Source organism: Rattus rattus, chromosome 2 (genome assembly GCF_011064425.1).
Source record: "Rattus rattus isolate New Zealand chromosome 2, Rrattus_CSIRO_v1, whole genome shotgun sequence".
In the NCBI taxonomy this organism is placed as follows: Eukaryota; Metazoa; Chordata; class Mammalia; order Rodentia; family Muridae; genus Rattus; species Rattus rattus.
Window position 1 is genome coordinate 141,697,047 of NC_046155.1, and position 14,988 is coordinate 141,712,034.

Consider the following 14,988-nt stretch of genomic DNA (forward strand, 5'->3'; position numbering starts at 1 on the left):
ACCCTTACTTTAAGGTAAAGATCTTTGTTGTTGTTGGTTTTTTTTTTTTGTGACAAGACTACATCCTTTAGTGGTCACTAGAAAACTGCTGGAATATTGGTCGAAAACAAGCACCAGGTGGTACACACTCTGATTTTGTATCACCACTGTTCACTCCCTGGTGCACATCCCACCTGTATATCACTAGAGCACACCCACTGGTGCGTGCGCCCAAGGAGTGCCTACTCTTTTGTGGACACGGGTTGCCCGTTTTTCTACAGTTACACCATCCCACCATTCTCAAACAGGGAGCCCCACAGATCAAGTCTGTTTCTCATTTCTTTAGAGTAGTTCAGGCGTCCAGGATGTAACGAGTGCTTAGTAATATATGACTACTTTCCAGCATTGATTCGGGTTTTTCCCCCTACATCTTTTGTTTTTCTGTCACCAAGATTTATGTAGGTAAATATCTAAATCTAGACTTTTATTCTCAAGCTGGCATGGTTTTTTGTGCATTAATTTTAAATATCGTTGCTTTTCTGAAAATCAGCAGTTTTATTTTTAGAGCTGTGGATGTGACTGCATTACCTGGAAGGTTCAGAGATAAATATAGCTCCCTAATTATTTTCTGGAGAAGTCTGTTCATAAGTGCTTTGTATCCTGCGCCCTGGTAGTGTGCACTAGAACTATTGCAAAGTAGCACCTTCGTTATGACACACATTTATGATTAGCCAATCGCTCCTGTTTTCATGCACTAGCTTCAGTGTTAGATCCTGCTGGGAATCATTGCTAAGAAAAATAAAGAATGATCAGAAGAGCACGTGAACAAGCCAATACCATAACAGGGCCTGTCTTCCTCTATACTGGTTTAAATGTTCTGCAATTGGCCGAAAAGCATTACTAGTCAGCTGCGGCCCACCTTAGATCTCTGCTTCCACCTCTTTCTGGAGTTCTTGACTTTATTATCACCAGCTGGTACTCTAGCACCTAACTCTGTGACAGCTCTGATCAACCTTAGATGGGAGCAGTCCCTCAGTTTTATGTCTTGTCCATGTCCACAATTGATGCGGAGAGAGGATAAAACACTTCCTGCTCCAAATGGCCCTACTCAAAATCCAGCAAGTCAATAGTCCTAGGATGGATTTTTCTGCCAACAGAAAGAAGGGGCCAATGTATATACACTTCTTTGTTTAATTCATTTTTATTGGCTATTCTATGTATTTACATTTCAAATGTTATCCCCTTTCTCCCCTCTCCCATCCCCCCTCTTGCTTCTATGAAGATGCTTCCACTCCTACCCACCCACTCCCACCTCAACACCTTAGCATTCCCCTACACTGGGGCATCAAGTCTTACAGGACCAAGGGCTTCTCCTCCTATTGGTGCCAGAAAATACCATCCTCTGCTACATATGTGGCTGGAGCAGTGGGTCTCTCCATGTGTACTCATCGGTGTTGGTTTAGTCCCTGGGAGCTCTGGGGGTCTAGTTGGTTGATATTGTTCCTGTATATACACTTCTTAATGCCTCTTAAGAAGCATGGCTCAGCCTCTCAAAACTGATCCTATGAGCCATACCTCTCAGCTCCTCAGGCTCAACCTTGGCCTGTATGCTGGCAAATCCTTCTGTTCTCCCTTTCAAGGTCTCAATCCATTTTCCTTCCATTCATGTTTTCATTGCTGCTGTACAACAGAAGTGCCATTTTGCCTTGGGATATGTTTTCTGGGAATCTAGGCTAAACCTGGAACTACCCCAGTAAGTCATTAAAATTACCACTTAAAATACAATCAATCACCTTAAAATAGAAAAAAAACTTTAAAGAATACACTCATGTAACCACTGCAATTCAAGTTGCATGGGCCAATGATGTGTTCACTGTCTTGGTCATTGCAGTAACTTCCTTCTATTCTCAGCCTACTTTATGAGGTATGCCAAAAAGCTGGATGAACACTGAATACCATAGACCTTGTCCTTCTGTCTTGCTGAAGTTTCTAAAACCAAAACTTTGTCACACCTGGATCAACTGGGTGACGATGTGTTGGTCAATTCAGGAGGAAAACCTGGCTTAATCAGCACAAACTGCATGCAAAGGATTATGGGAGAGTTCAAAGAGCACAAAGTAAAAGAAAACCAAATCAATTTCACCTATACTAACACATCACTTCCTGGCTCTATAGCTTATTTTCTTGTTTCCGAATGGAACAAGGCTCATTCATGATAAAATATATTGTTTCTTATTATTGTGTATTAAATGTACAAAATAGAGAGTTTCATATTGGCATTATATAACTTTTATTTAATTATGACCATAAGACGAGAGGACGTTAGGAGTCCACAGTAGGTAAATGCTCATGACAAGATAAAGAGGCCAATGGCAGATTGTTCATAGCTAAGCAGAGTGAAGCAAACTAGGTAGGATTCCTTGCTATCTAGATCCTCAGGTGGAGGGTTGGAAGGAGGTCACATTAAATGGGAAGTAATCAGGCCATTGATAGAAGGACCTTATAGAAGAGTTCTTATGAATCTGTTATCTGAAAGATCTGCTGCAGACTGAGCCAATCCTCCCCAACCCCGCCCCACTCTAGTTTTCTGCCTCACCATGTGGTGTGTCTGTTTTCACATCTGCCCGAGTCACCCATGATGCTACTTGGCATTAGGTCTTCTACCTTTGCACCTATGGAACTGTTATGTAAGGTCTCTCTTTCTCCCTCTCCCTCTCCCTCTCCCTCTCCCTCTCCCTCTCTCTCCCCCTCTCCTTCTCCCTCTCCCTCTCCATCTCCATCTCTATCTCTTTTTCTCCCCTCTAAAATGCTCATTTTGTGTAGTTAGCTGTACTTACAGATGTTCTCTGAGGCAGAAAGGAGAAATGGAAGCAAATACCTACATCATACCCCGCCCCCACTCTGTATGTGAGTGCTTTGGATAACCTAAACACCATGAAACAAACCATGCTTTATGTATAGTTATCCATTACTTATTAAAAAATACTGGGAGGAGACAAGAGTAAGGAAAGAATGCAAGCAAGTTACATGATATACTTGTATGGTAGATATATATGAAAATGAAAGGATATTGGCCTTTCTCAAAGATACACGTGACAAGATCATGTAATTTGTCACTCTGAGTCTATCATATTACATTCATGAATTCATATGTGTTAAATTATCCTTTTATCCCTGACTCAGTCATAGTATATGATTTTCTTTGAGTATTCCTGAATTAGCTTTGCAATATTTTTATTTGTTCATTATTACATCTATGTTCACCAGGGGAAAGATCAGTATCTCTCTTCTGTTTTTGTATTCTTATCTGGATTTAGTATTAAGGTGACACTAACTCCATAGAATGAGTTTTGTAGTGTCCTATCCCTGTATATTTAATGCAATTTGGTAGTGATTCTGGGCAGTCTGTGCCTTTCTTTCTTTATTATGACTGCACTCTGATTGGCTGTTATAGGCGCTCTCTCTCTCGCTCTCTCTCTCTCTCTCTCTCTCTCTCTCTCTCTCTCTCTCTGTGTGTGTGTGTGTGTGTGTGTGTGTGTGTGATTTAATATTGTTAATGTAGTGGTTTAATAAAAATGACCTCCATAGGCTCACATGTTTCTATACTTCTTACTCAGTTAACAGAAATGGATGAGGAGGTGTGGCTTTGTTGGAGGATGCATGTCACTGCGGCAGGGTTTGAGGTTTTAAAAGACTCATGCCATCATCATTGTACTCTCTGCCTCCTACTTATTGTTAGAGAAGTTGGCTTTCAAAAGTTCCTGCTGCCATGACTTCACTTTTCCTTGGTCAAGGTGTTTCATCACAGCAATGGAAAAGAGGCTAATACAAGGTCATGTATGCATGTGGATTTATCCTTTTCTTTTGGAATTTCTACATTTTTTAGAGTACAAGCTTAGTGGGTATGAAGGAGCATTCCTGACATGAGCATGACCATGTCAAAGACCACAGCGTCTCATGCCTCAGGCTTATGAGGATGGCACAACCTTCCTCAGATAAGGCTCAGGGAAATTGCAAGGCCTTCCCCTGGTTCCTGTGCAGATGTTGACAGTGTGTGCAAAGAGACATCAAGCACAGCTTCTTCCCTCTAGATGACAAAACCCCGAGACTGGCCCTGCTGCAGAGAGGTTCTATCTACCTAGATTAGCTAACCCAGGTGCTCATTCCACTGTATCTGATAAACTTGCTGAGTGTCTGGGCTGCTGGTACATCTCCATCACAGTGCACAGCTCACCCAGTCTCAGCTTTTCTGTATGTGTATCTCATTTCCTGACATCTAGTCAGACCAGTCTTAAACCCATGTAGATCAGGACAAGATTTTCCAAGTATTTATTACTGATTCTGTGTATTTCATTACCATCTGCAGTAGCACTACCCTTTTACAGAGTTTGACTAATTTGAGTCTTATTTCTCTCTTACTTTAGTTAAGGAATTATCTATATTATATATTCAAGGAGCCAGTAATTTTCACCTTCTAATTCATTCATTTCTGCAGTGAACTCCATTGTTTCTTTTCATTACCCTGCTTTTCTCTTTGTCTTGCTCTTGTTTATCTAAGACCTTGATGTATATCATTAAAGTATATATTTGAGATCTGTTTAATGTAAACACTTATAGTGGCAAACATTCTTCAAAGAACTGCCCTCGTGGCATCCTAATGGTCCTGACAGCTGTGTTTTCATTGCCATTCAATTCTAAAATTGTAGGATTTCCTCTGGTTTCTTCAATGGCACTGGTCATTTCAGAATGGATTGCTCAGTTTCCATGCATTTCTGCTGTTTCTTCATTTATCATGCTATAAATTTGTACCTTTACTCTGCTATACTCTGATAGGGATACAAGGAACTGTTTCTATTATTTTGTATTTGGAGAGATTTGCTTTATTTTGGCCAAAATATCATTTATTTTACATAAAGTTCTATGAGCTACTGGAAGGGAGTGTGTTCCTTGACTGCTAGATGGAGTATTCTGTAAATATCTGCTGAATCCATTTTATCTATGATGCTGACTTATTCTGAACCTTCTTAATTTTTAGTCTGACTAACCAATCTATTAATAAGAGGGGAGTTTTAAACTAGCCTTATATTGCTGTATCGAAATCTACCTATTCTTTTATATCCATTATCACTTATTTATATAGCATTGGAGGCTCTAAGAGTCAATATACATGCACTTCAATTGTTAATTTTCTTCATGGATTTGTCCTTTGATAATATGCAGTGGTCTTCTTTACTACTTCTGATGATGCCGAATTGTAGTGACTGTGTCAGATTATAAATGTTATCCAAGCTGCTTGGACATCTATTTACTTCAAAAATGCTCGTCCATCCTTTCATGTTCAGCTTGTGTCTCGCCAATTGAGGTAAATTTCTTAGGGACATAAGACAGTTGGATCTCATCTTTTAAATGTAATCATCTGGTCTGTGTTCTTAAATTGTAGAGTGAAGTAAAGGCCGTTTAAATTTAGACTTATTGAGAGCTTTGCTGATTTTGGCAATTTTCTGACTGATTGGATTATTATTTTGGTATTTTTTTCTTCATCTATATGAGGAGTTTTGCTGGTTGATTGTGTTGGACATGATGAATTCTTTCTTCATTTCCCTTTGTTCATCTGTTGCTCACAAGAGATTTATTCTTTGCTCCTTCCCTTGGTTGACTTTCATTTTGTGATTCCCTTAAATACCTTGTGCAGGGCTGGCTTGGTAGTTATGCATTGCTTTAGTTTGCTCTTGAAGTGTCCTATTCCTCTGTCAAATTTGAGAGACAACTTTGCTGAATGTAGCAATTCTGGTTAATGTTATCTATTTTCAGACTTTAAGACGTATCTTTTCTTGGACTTTAAACCTTTTTAAAGATTTATTTCTAATCCTATGTATATGTTATATATGTGTCTATTGTTTGAATATGTGCATTTGTGTGCAGGTGACCATGGAGGACAAAATAGTCAAATACCATGAAGCTGGAGTTAGAGGACATTGTACACCATACTATATGGATGCCAAGTACCAAACTCTGATCCTCTATAAAAGTAGTACGTGCTCTTAGACACTAATATTTTTTTTAATTTTTTTTCTAACACTTGGTCATGGCTTTAAGTTTTTGTTTTAAAGAGATCTGGTAATATTTTTAAAGATTTCTTTGTATGATTCTTTAAATATAAATATATATATTCTTTTATATAAAGAGTTAGGATAGGTGCACATGAGTGAAGACACAAGTGGAAAACAAAGATATTGGATCGCCTGGATCTGGATATAGGAGGATATAGGAAGTTATAATCTACCTGATGTGAGTGCTGGGAACTCCTTGATGTGAGTGCTGGGGACCAAACTCAGGATCTCTGTAAGAGCAGTGTGAGCTCATAGCCTCTCAACAAACTCTCCATCAAAGTGTTCTGATATGTTAATTTTAATAGGTAATTGGAATCTTTCTTCTACAGCTTGCAATATTGTTTCCCTATTGTATGAGATACATTTTTGTCATCTTAACTATGATGTGTCACAAAATGGTTCTTGTCTGGTCATGTCTATCTGGGGTTCTAAATGCTTCTTCATCTTGTTCTGAATGTCCATTTATTTCCTGTAATGCAGAAAATATTCTGGCATAATTTTATTGAATAGGTTTTCTACAGTATTAGTCTTTATTCCCAGGTGTCTATTACATATATATATATGTATATATATATATACATATATATATATGTATGTATATGTGTGTATATGTATGTGACAGCCTTTCACTATGTAGTCCAAGATGACAACAAACTTGATATCCTCTTACCTCAACCGTCCAAGGAGCTGAAATCACAAATTAGTCTTAATTCCACCACCACATCCTGGCTACCTCCACAAATTCATGTAAGCTGTCACCTGATTGTTTCATAGTGTTCTTGAAAGTTGTGATCATGTTAATTTTGTCTTTATTGATATTAGAATGTAATATAGCATTTTCAAAAAATTTTGTCCTTTATCGCTGGATCTTCTTTGGCGCGGGTGCTGATGGAGGGGCTTGTTCTAATTAATGGGAATGTGTTCCACAGAGTTTTTACTTGAATTTATATATTTATTTCCAGCTTTTCTATTTGTTTTGTTTTCTTTTTCAAATCCAAATTCCCTTCCTGAATTTCCCATGCTTGTTTTTGATGTTCTCATTCATTTTCTTATCTACTTCATTTGTTTGTACAATCTTTGAAGCTATTGATGGCAGGAAAACTGTGAATTAAGGTCAAAGTCTGCCATGACGGGATAGCCTCTGGCCTAGGCGCAAGATAGAAGACTCCCTTCATTAGTGGGTCTTCTTCTCTGACATAATCTGGGGAATTCAAAACTCAAAATCCCCTATCTGAGAAATGTCATGTAGCCTTAGTTTGATTACAGGATCAGTTTCCTTTTTCCTGATAAAACCTACTTAGCCAGCACTTGAGAATGCTGAAATGCTTCCCCAGACTAATGGGGGACTCCAAGTACCCTGTGCTCCCAACCAATGACCTTTGCCCATCCTGGATGTCCTGAGCCTCAGGTCCCCAAGACCTCAATCACCCTAAGTAAAGTTGATCTGCCTGCTGATTGCTGGTCCTGGTGTGGTTTATTCACTGTACATACTCACAGGGTTCCTGAAACCACTATTTGATGTTTCTCCTCCCACTGCCCTCCTGCATTGTATTGGCTAATGATCTATGAGAGAGGCCCACAATTATTGTTCCAAATGAAACATTGGAATTGTTCATCTGCCCACTTCAGTAGCTTTGAAATCAGTAGTTGAGAAGTTACATACATTTGTGTGAGTTTCCCGACCTTCATTTTTGAGTTCCTCTGTTTCTTCTCTTGCTACTTAAGGGCCTGTTGTCTTTTTATCTTTCCATTTTTACTTGATGTTCTTCCTTTTTTACTCTTTTCTTCCTTTTTTATTAATAAAAAAATAATTAAAAACAAAAACCACAACAATCTTAAATGCAGAAGAGCAGTTAAATAAAACTGCTACTGAATTCAAGGATGTACCAAATGTATATGCTTCCTCACTGTGAGGCATATGACTGTGAATGTAGGCAGATAGGTAGGGAAGTGTGTGTGTGTGTGTGTGTGTGTGTGTGTGTGTGTGTGTGTGTGTGTGTGTGTGTGTCTGTATATATAAAACCAAGAAAATCTGGGAAATGGAAACCACTATGGGGCGGGCAGAAAGCACGAATTTTTCATTATGCAATCCCAAAATGCTCTGCTCTTTTTCTTTTCTTTGCCTCAGTATTCTCTGTGGTTCCAGTTCCAGCTGAACTTGTCACAATTCCAAATCTCTCCCTTCATTTCTTCAGCTTCTCATCATCCTCAGACTTTCTAGAGATGGAAGAGACATTCAAACCAAATCTCTGTGCTCTTTTCTTTAGTTTATCCAGGTTAACCGTAGGCTTGGTGTCAGATGATAAACTTTTGTTGGAACAGAAGAAATTCCAAACCTAGCTGCACGAGCAACCTTCTTACTCTCCAAGCTTACAGGCACATTGAAACGTTCAGCCCTCTTCTGCATTCTCTCAGTTTGAGGTATTCAGATGTAATTTTTACCACCTTCTTTTCTGATGACATATCAACAACTTTTTCGGGAGGTTCTTCCTCTTTAACAGGCAGTTCTACAGGCTTTGGTTCTTCTTCCTCAATTTCATCTCCCAGTACATCATCTTCATTTGCTTCTTCTTCAGCATGTTCTTCAAGAGATGCCTATTGATAAGATCTTGTTTCATTCCCTTGGTCTCTAAAGCATGAGCAAGACATTCTTGCTTTAGTTCAGCAAGCTTCAGCTTGTGGAGCTCCGGTCTCAGTCGCCATCTTGCTGCCCTTGAGGTTCTTCTTAATGGACAGAGTTTACCCTTAGGATCTCAGCCCTTCACTATGGCTCCACCAGCTGCTCTTTGATAATCTGCTTCCTTCTTTCATCCCTGGGTAACCCTGCAGCTAGAGCGGTAAGACTTGTTTCTCTTATGCACTTACCTTTCGGTTTCTCTAGTTTTCAGTTAGCCCATAACTCCATTTGCAAATGACTATTGCCCTTCCCCTTTTCCACTTTCAAAAGTTGCCTATTTTTTCTCATGCTAATGATCCTTTCCTTCACCACAGCACATGGAGCAGTTTTTTATTCCTTTGAATGTCTCTACTTTGGTATTCATTTGGAGACTGGGTTAAATCTAGGACCCTGGGCACGCTGAATCTGTCTTTCCTGGTATTTTGGCCAAGGAGGTGGGTCTTTGTTGCTTTTTTTTTTATTTTGTCCTGTTTTCTTCTGCTAATATTTCCTGGTTTCTGAGGTCTATAGGACTCAGCTAAAATTTGTGTAACAAAAAGGAATCTCAGGAAACCTCCTCCTAAAGTGTCATTCATGAATTGTGACCCACATGTCATTTTCTATAAAATTTGTAGTGATACCTGCAGTGTCACTTATTTTTGTGTGTATTATGTGGCCCTTTTTACCTGTGGTTAAAAGTAAAAAATAATACAGGCGCATGGCAAGTTCCACAGCTCTCAGTGGCTTCTGTCAAATCTGGGAACCAAGGGTGAAGCCAAACATGACCTCAGCCTAGCCCACAGGCCCAAAGGCACTTCAACAAAAGCTGTTGAACTCAGATACAGAACAGTCCTGAAGCTAGGCAAGACCATCTTGGGGAGTTTGGGAAGGTTTCACACTGCAAGGGTTAGGAGGAAACTGTGGACCCACGGTGGAGACAAGACCTAACTACAGATGAACTCCATTGGTCTCAGGGTAAAGGACATGGGGAAAACCTACTGGTACTAAGCAGGAAGCATCATCCCGAGCATTCATAATGTTGGAAGTTTCTACACCAGGGAAGAAAAGGCCTAAAGAGTCTCCCCTAGCCGTAATACTGGGAACTACGATAATGATTATCCTGGCAAGATAGTCCCACTGGTTTATTAGCGACACAAAGGCTATGACAGTAACATAGCACTTTCTGATTGGACTTAAATCTTTCTCCACAAGGTGAAACTGATGTATGCTATGGTTAACTGAACCCGAAACTCAAAGTTGGCTAGGTCATAGGTCCTTAGAAGAACCCAATATCAATATTCTGCTAAAGAAACTACCCCCTAGGAAAAAAATATACATAGGATGTGATAGGGTGGCAAAGTTTAGAGCAGAGACTGAAGGAACAGTCATTCAGAACCTGCCCCACATGTGGTCCAAGTATATACAGCCACCAAAACTAGTTAAGATGGATAAAGCTAAGAAGTGCATGCTGACAGGAACCGGATGTAGATCTCTCCTGAGAGTCACAGCCAGAACATGTCGAATACAGAGGCTAATGCTAGCAGCAAACCACTGAAATTGAGAACAGGACCCCTGTTGGAGGAATTAGACAAAGGACTGAAAGAGCTGAAGGGGCTTGCAACCCCACAAGAACAACAATGCCAACCAACCAGAGCTTTCAGGGACTAAACCACTACCCAAAGACTATACATGGACTGACCCTGGGCTCTAACTGCATATGTAGCAGTAAATAGCCTTGTTGGGGTACCAGTGACAGGGGAAGCCCTTGGTCCTGCCAAGGTTGGACCCCCAGTGTAGGGGATTGTTGGGGGAGCCGGTAATGGGGTGGTGGATGGGTAGGGGAACACCCATATAGAAGGGCAGGGGAAGGGGTTAGGGGACTGATGGACAGGAAACCGGGAAAGGGAATAACATTCAAAATGTAAATAAGAAATACCCAGTTTAATAAAAATGGGGGGAGAGAAGCTATACCCTAAGCTGTCATCTTTATATCCATAAACTAGAATGGCTTCTTTTTACAGTAGATGCTGATTAATACTCACATTGACATTCAAATAGTCAAATAAGAAACTTTGGAGTCCTCAGCTGTAAATGTGATGCATACATCACACTCCATCTTACCGAAGCTTATATATAATCATGGAAGAGAGGGAAATGATTTTAAGAGCCAGAAGGAATGCGTATCTACCATGAAATAGTATTTGTTGGATAGAACAATACCAATGCACATGACAACTTATAGCAACCAGGATTACATGTACAATACCTGCACAAGGACAAACCAGCCAACATCTCAGCGTGTTTGGATCATGAAATCTACCTTTAGCTGAAGAGCTATTGGCACCTGATATCTGCTCAGGAAAGGAAAGTCAATTTTTGTTATTGATTGGTTCCAGTAGAGGCTACCCATGTTTTAGTAGATGGTCCATACACAATCAGGGAACTCTAAGTAAACTCATTGATTTAAAAATAATAAGGGAAGTAGAAGACATATGAGGGAATGGTGGGGGGATGATGAAAGAGAAATTACAATGAAGGGAATGGGGATAGATTTATTGAAACACATTATGAGCTTATATGAATAATGAAATATTTAAATAAAGAATGGGAAATAGTACATTTGCTCCACCTTAAATAATGCATTCACTCGTTACCCTTGGTCTTTCTGTACAATATTTTAAAAATATTTCTGTCATTTCAGCTATTAAAAGAAGACAATAAAGAAGAAAGATAAATGCCTGTATTTAATCTTCCATGTTTAACTCTTAGTTCCATTAATACATTTGCTAATATTAGATCACTCACACATTCCTGAAATAAACCATAACTGTCCATACTACATCACTCTGTTTTAATTTATGTGAATCTGTCAATATAACTTTCATTATTACTTCTTTCTCAGAGCATAATTATAAAGTTAGACGGGTATTTAACACTTTCACTGAGCTAGCTGCTTTCTGATTCTTTCCTTCTCAAAAGATTTGCCTCTTATTTTTTCCTAAGAAGAAAACTCATCAATTTCTATTTATTTTTAAATGGTGTTGACTATGGTTTTATCACTAACTACTACTTTGTGAGCAGAATTTTCTGTCTACCCATAGTTTTTTATACCCATGTGATAATAAACCTTCATGCCTTGATGACAGAAGTTCAAACTTTCAAATACCTTTTCAGGTATCTGGAGCATTTAATGGGCTGTCCACCCTGTAGAAGCTCTATGCCCACTTCAGGTTGGACTTCAGGAGGCAACACTCATGGAAAAAATGGTTTGTTCTTTCCTCATTGAGTTGTACTAGGGATTGATCATTCCAGAACAGGCTACTAAACTGTAAGTCACACTTGCCACTGCAAGGAAGATACATACAGAACAACAAATGGTCAAATTACAACACAAAAACCTATCAGGCATTGAAAATCAAGGCATTATGAGTGAGTCCTCATGATAACTCCTAAACTATGAAACTCACACATGCTGTAATAGATAAAACACAGAGAAATATTTTAAGGATTTCAAAGAAAAAAATCAGTAACCTGAACACACACACACACACACACACACACACACACACACACACACCAAAGTAAATAGTGTTAACTTAGGATCAGGAGCAGAAAGTCAACAACATACGAAAGTCAGGAAAGTGCATGAAAAGTTAAGTGATATCAATTAAATCATCACATAGAAGAAATTCAGGAAGGCAATCAGTATTTTAAAAACAAGAAGGGAGGAGGAGGAAGAGGAATGTTAGGAATAAAAAAGTTCAATGAACCAATTAAAAAAATGAGAAGTGTCACTAATAGGGTTGACCAAGCAGAAGAAAAAAACACAACAATGAAGAACACTGTGCCAGCCAAGCATCAAGAGGGAAAGAAAAGTTCGTAACCATAACTATAATATCCAAGAACTCTTGGATATGATCAAGAACGTGAAACCAAGAATCTAGGTAGGAAAAAGCAAAGAGAATCTATTTAATGACATAATAGTAGAAAAATTCCTAAATCTAGAGAAAAATTTAGTTTTGAAACATAAGAAGCTTGTGGAACCCAAATATACACAAAGAATCTACCAGTGATACATTATATTCCATGTATAAAACAAAAACAAAAATGAACAAGCAAACAAAAAACCAGAAACAATAACTATAAGTTGTAAGGAAAGATGACAAGGACAACATTTTCTTTTAATCCTTCTATTCCTGATGCTTGAGTTTAATCCCCAGAACCATATAATAGAAAGAGAGAACAGACTTTTGTAAGTTAACCTCTACCCTCCAAAAAATGTACCTACATATATGCAGGCAAGTATACATAAAAAGAAACTACATTAAAAGCTGTAAGAGAAATTTCAAGCTAACATACAAAAGCAGAAACACAGAATAACATATCTCTTGCTTCACTTTAAAAGCAAAGAAAATATAGAACTTTCAGGTCTTTCAAACCTGAAGAGTAAATAACCCCCAACCAAGATGGCTTTATCCATGTTTAAAGTTGATTGGGAGAAAATGGTACTTTAAGGTAAGCAAGATAAGCATAAACTAAGGCAAATAATGGTCATCAAGCCAGCACTGCTCAAATTTAAAGAAATACCACATATAAAGAAGGAAAAAACCAATCTTAACCATGACAGAGCAAAACTAAATGAATTTCAGGAGAGGACTATGGGAACAAAGGAGACTAGGAAGGCATCTACTGAAATCCACACAGCGAAGTCCAAGCGCTAACAGGTGAAAAACAAGAAAACAATCACTCTACCTGAAAAGCAATCCAAAATAGCAATCCAAGAATGAAAAAAAAACTTAATGTAAATGTAAATCTTAAGTGTACATGGCCTCAACTCACCAATAGAGATGAAGACTGAGAGGAAATTTGTTTTTTTAATCTATTTGCTATTGTCGCTGAGAAACACAGCCCACTGTTAAAAGCAACTACTGAGCCAACAGAAACTAAATGCAGGCTGATGTAATTATCTTATTATACAAGAAAGTTGATGATTTCAATTAAAAAATAAAAGGGATACATAAGGATACCATATATGAATCAAGCAATAGTAAATATGCATGTTCTGCACGTTGGGTTCCAAATTTCATAAACCAAAAGCAAACTAACACTAAAGGACAAACAGGTCCAAATGCTATAACAACAGGTCATTTCATAACCTGCTCCTATCTCTATGTAGATCAACCAGACTGAAAACCAAAGAATTTTCAGAGCTAAACTACAATGTAGATTGATGTTCTTAACAGATTCATAATGAACATTCCATCCATGAAATGTAACATCTGTTTTCTTTTTTGAAAAGATTTATTTATTATAAATGAGCTCACTATAGCTGTCTTCAGACACACCAGAAGAGGGCATCAGATCTCATTACACATGGTTGTGAGCCACCATGTGGTTGCTGGGATTTGAACTCAGGACCTCTGGAAGAGCAGTCAGTGCTCTTAACCACTGAGCCATTCCTCCAAGACATAACATCTGTTTTTGTATTAGCTTAGAGAATCTTACATAAAAATAGGTCATAATCTAGGCCATGAATAAATACTTAGCAAATGCAAAAGGGTCAAGATAATTTATTGTACCTTAGCAGTACATACAATAAGAAAACAACAAATCAATAGCAAGAAAAACTACAAAAGCTGAACAATACGCTCTGGACGAACCAGTAGGTGTTGTGTTAGTTACTTTTCTATTGCTGTGAAGAGATGTGTAACTCATGAAGGAAAGAAATTAATTGAGGAATTCCTTACAGTTTCAGAAAGTGAGTCAATGACCATCACAGCCAAGATAATGATGATGGATAGGGAGGCATGATGCTATAGCAGAGTAGTAACTGAAAGCTTATATTTGATCCACTAGTCTAAATCAGAAAAAGAGAGAGAATAGGAGAGACAGAGAGACAGACAGAGAGAAAGCTTTTGAAATCTCTAAGACCAGTCCCCAATGACATACCTCCTCCAACAAGACCACACCTTCTAATTCTTCCTAAACAGTTCTAACAACTAGAGACCAAGCATTCTCATATATGATCCTATGGGGGTCATTCTTATTTGAACCACCACTTGGTTGGGGGGTAAATTGTTAGAATCAAATGAAAAGTAAAAGTATAAAATTTCAAAACCTTCAGGACCCACTTTAAAGGCAGTTAAATTTATAGTGTAGATGTTTATAGTTTTAAAAAATCCGAATGATCTCCACCCAATAACTAACAAAAAACCTCATGGTTCTAGGGGGAAAAAAGAAATC

The 14,988-nt window shown here is 38.4% G+C and overlaps 1 pseudogene; it reads right to left on the reverse strand.

Moving 5' to 3' along the window:
• Positions 1-7,991: 7,991 nt before the first annotated feature.
• Positions 7,992-8,792, reverse strand: LOC116894305 (annotated as a pseudogene).
• Between the last annotated feature and the right edge of the window lie 6,196 nt (positions 8,793-14,988).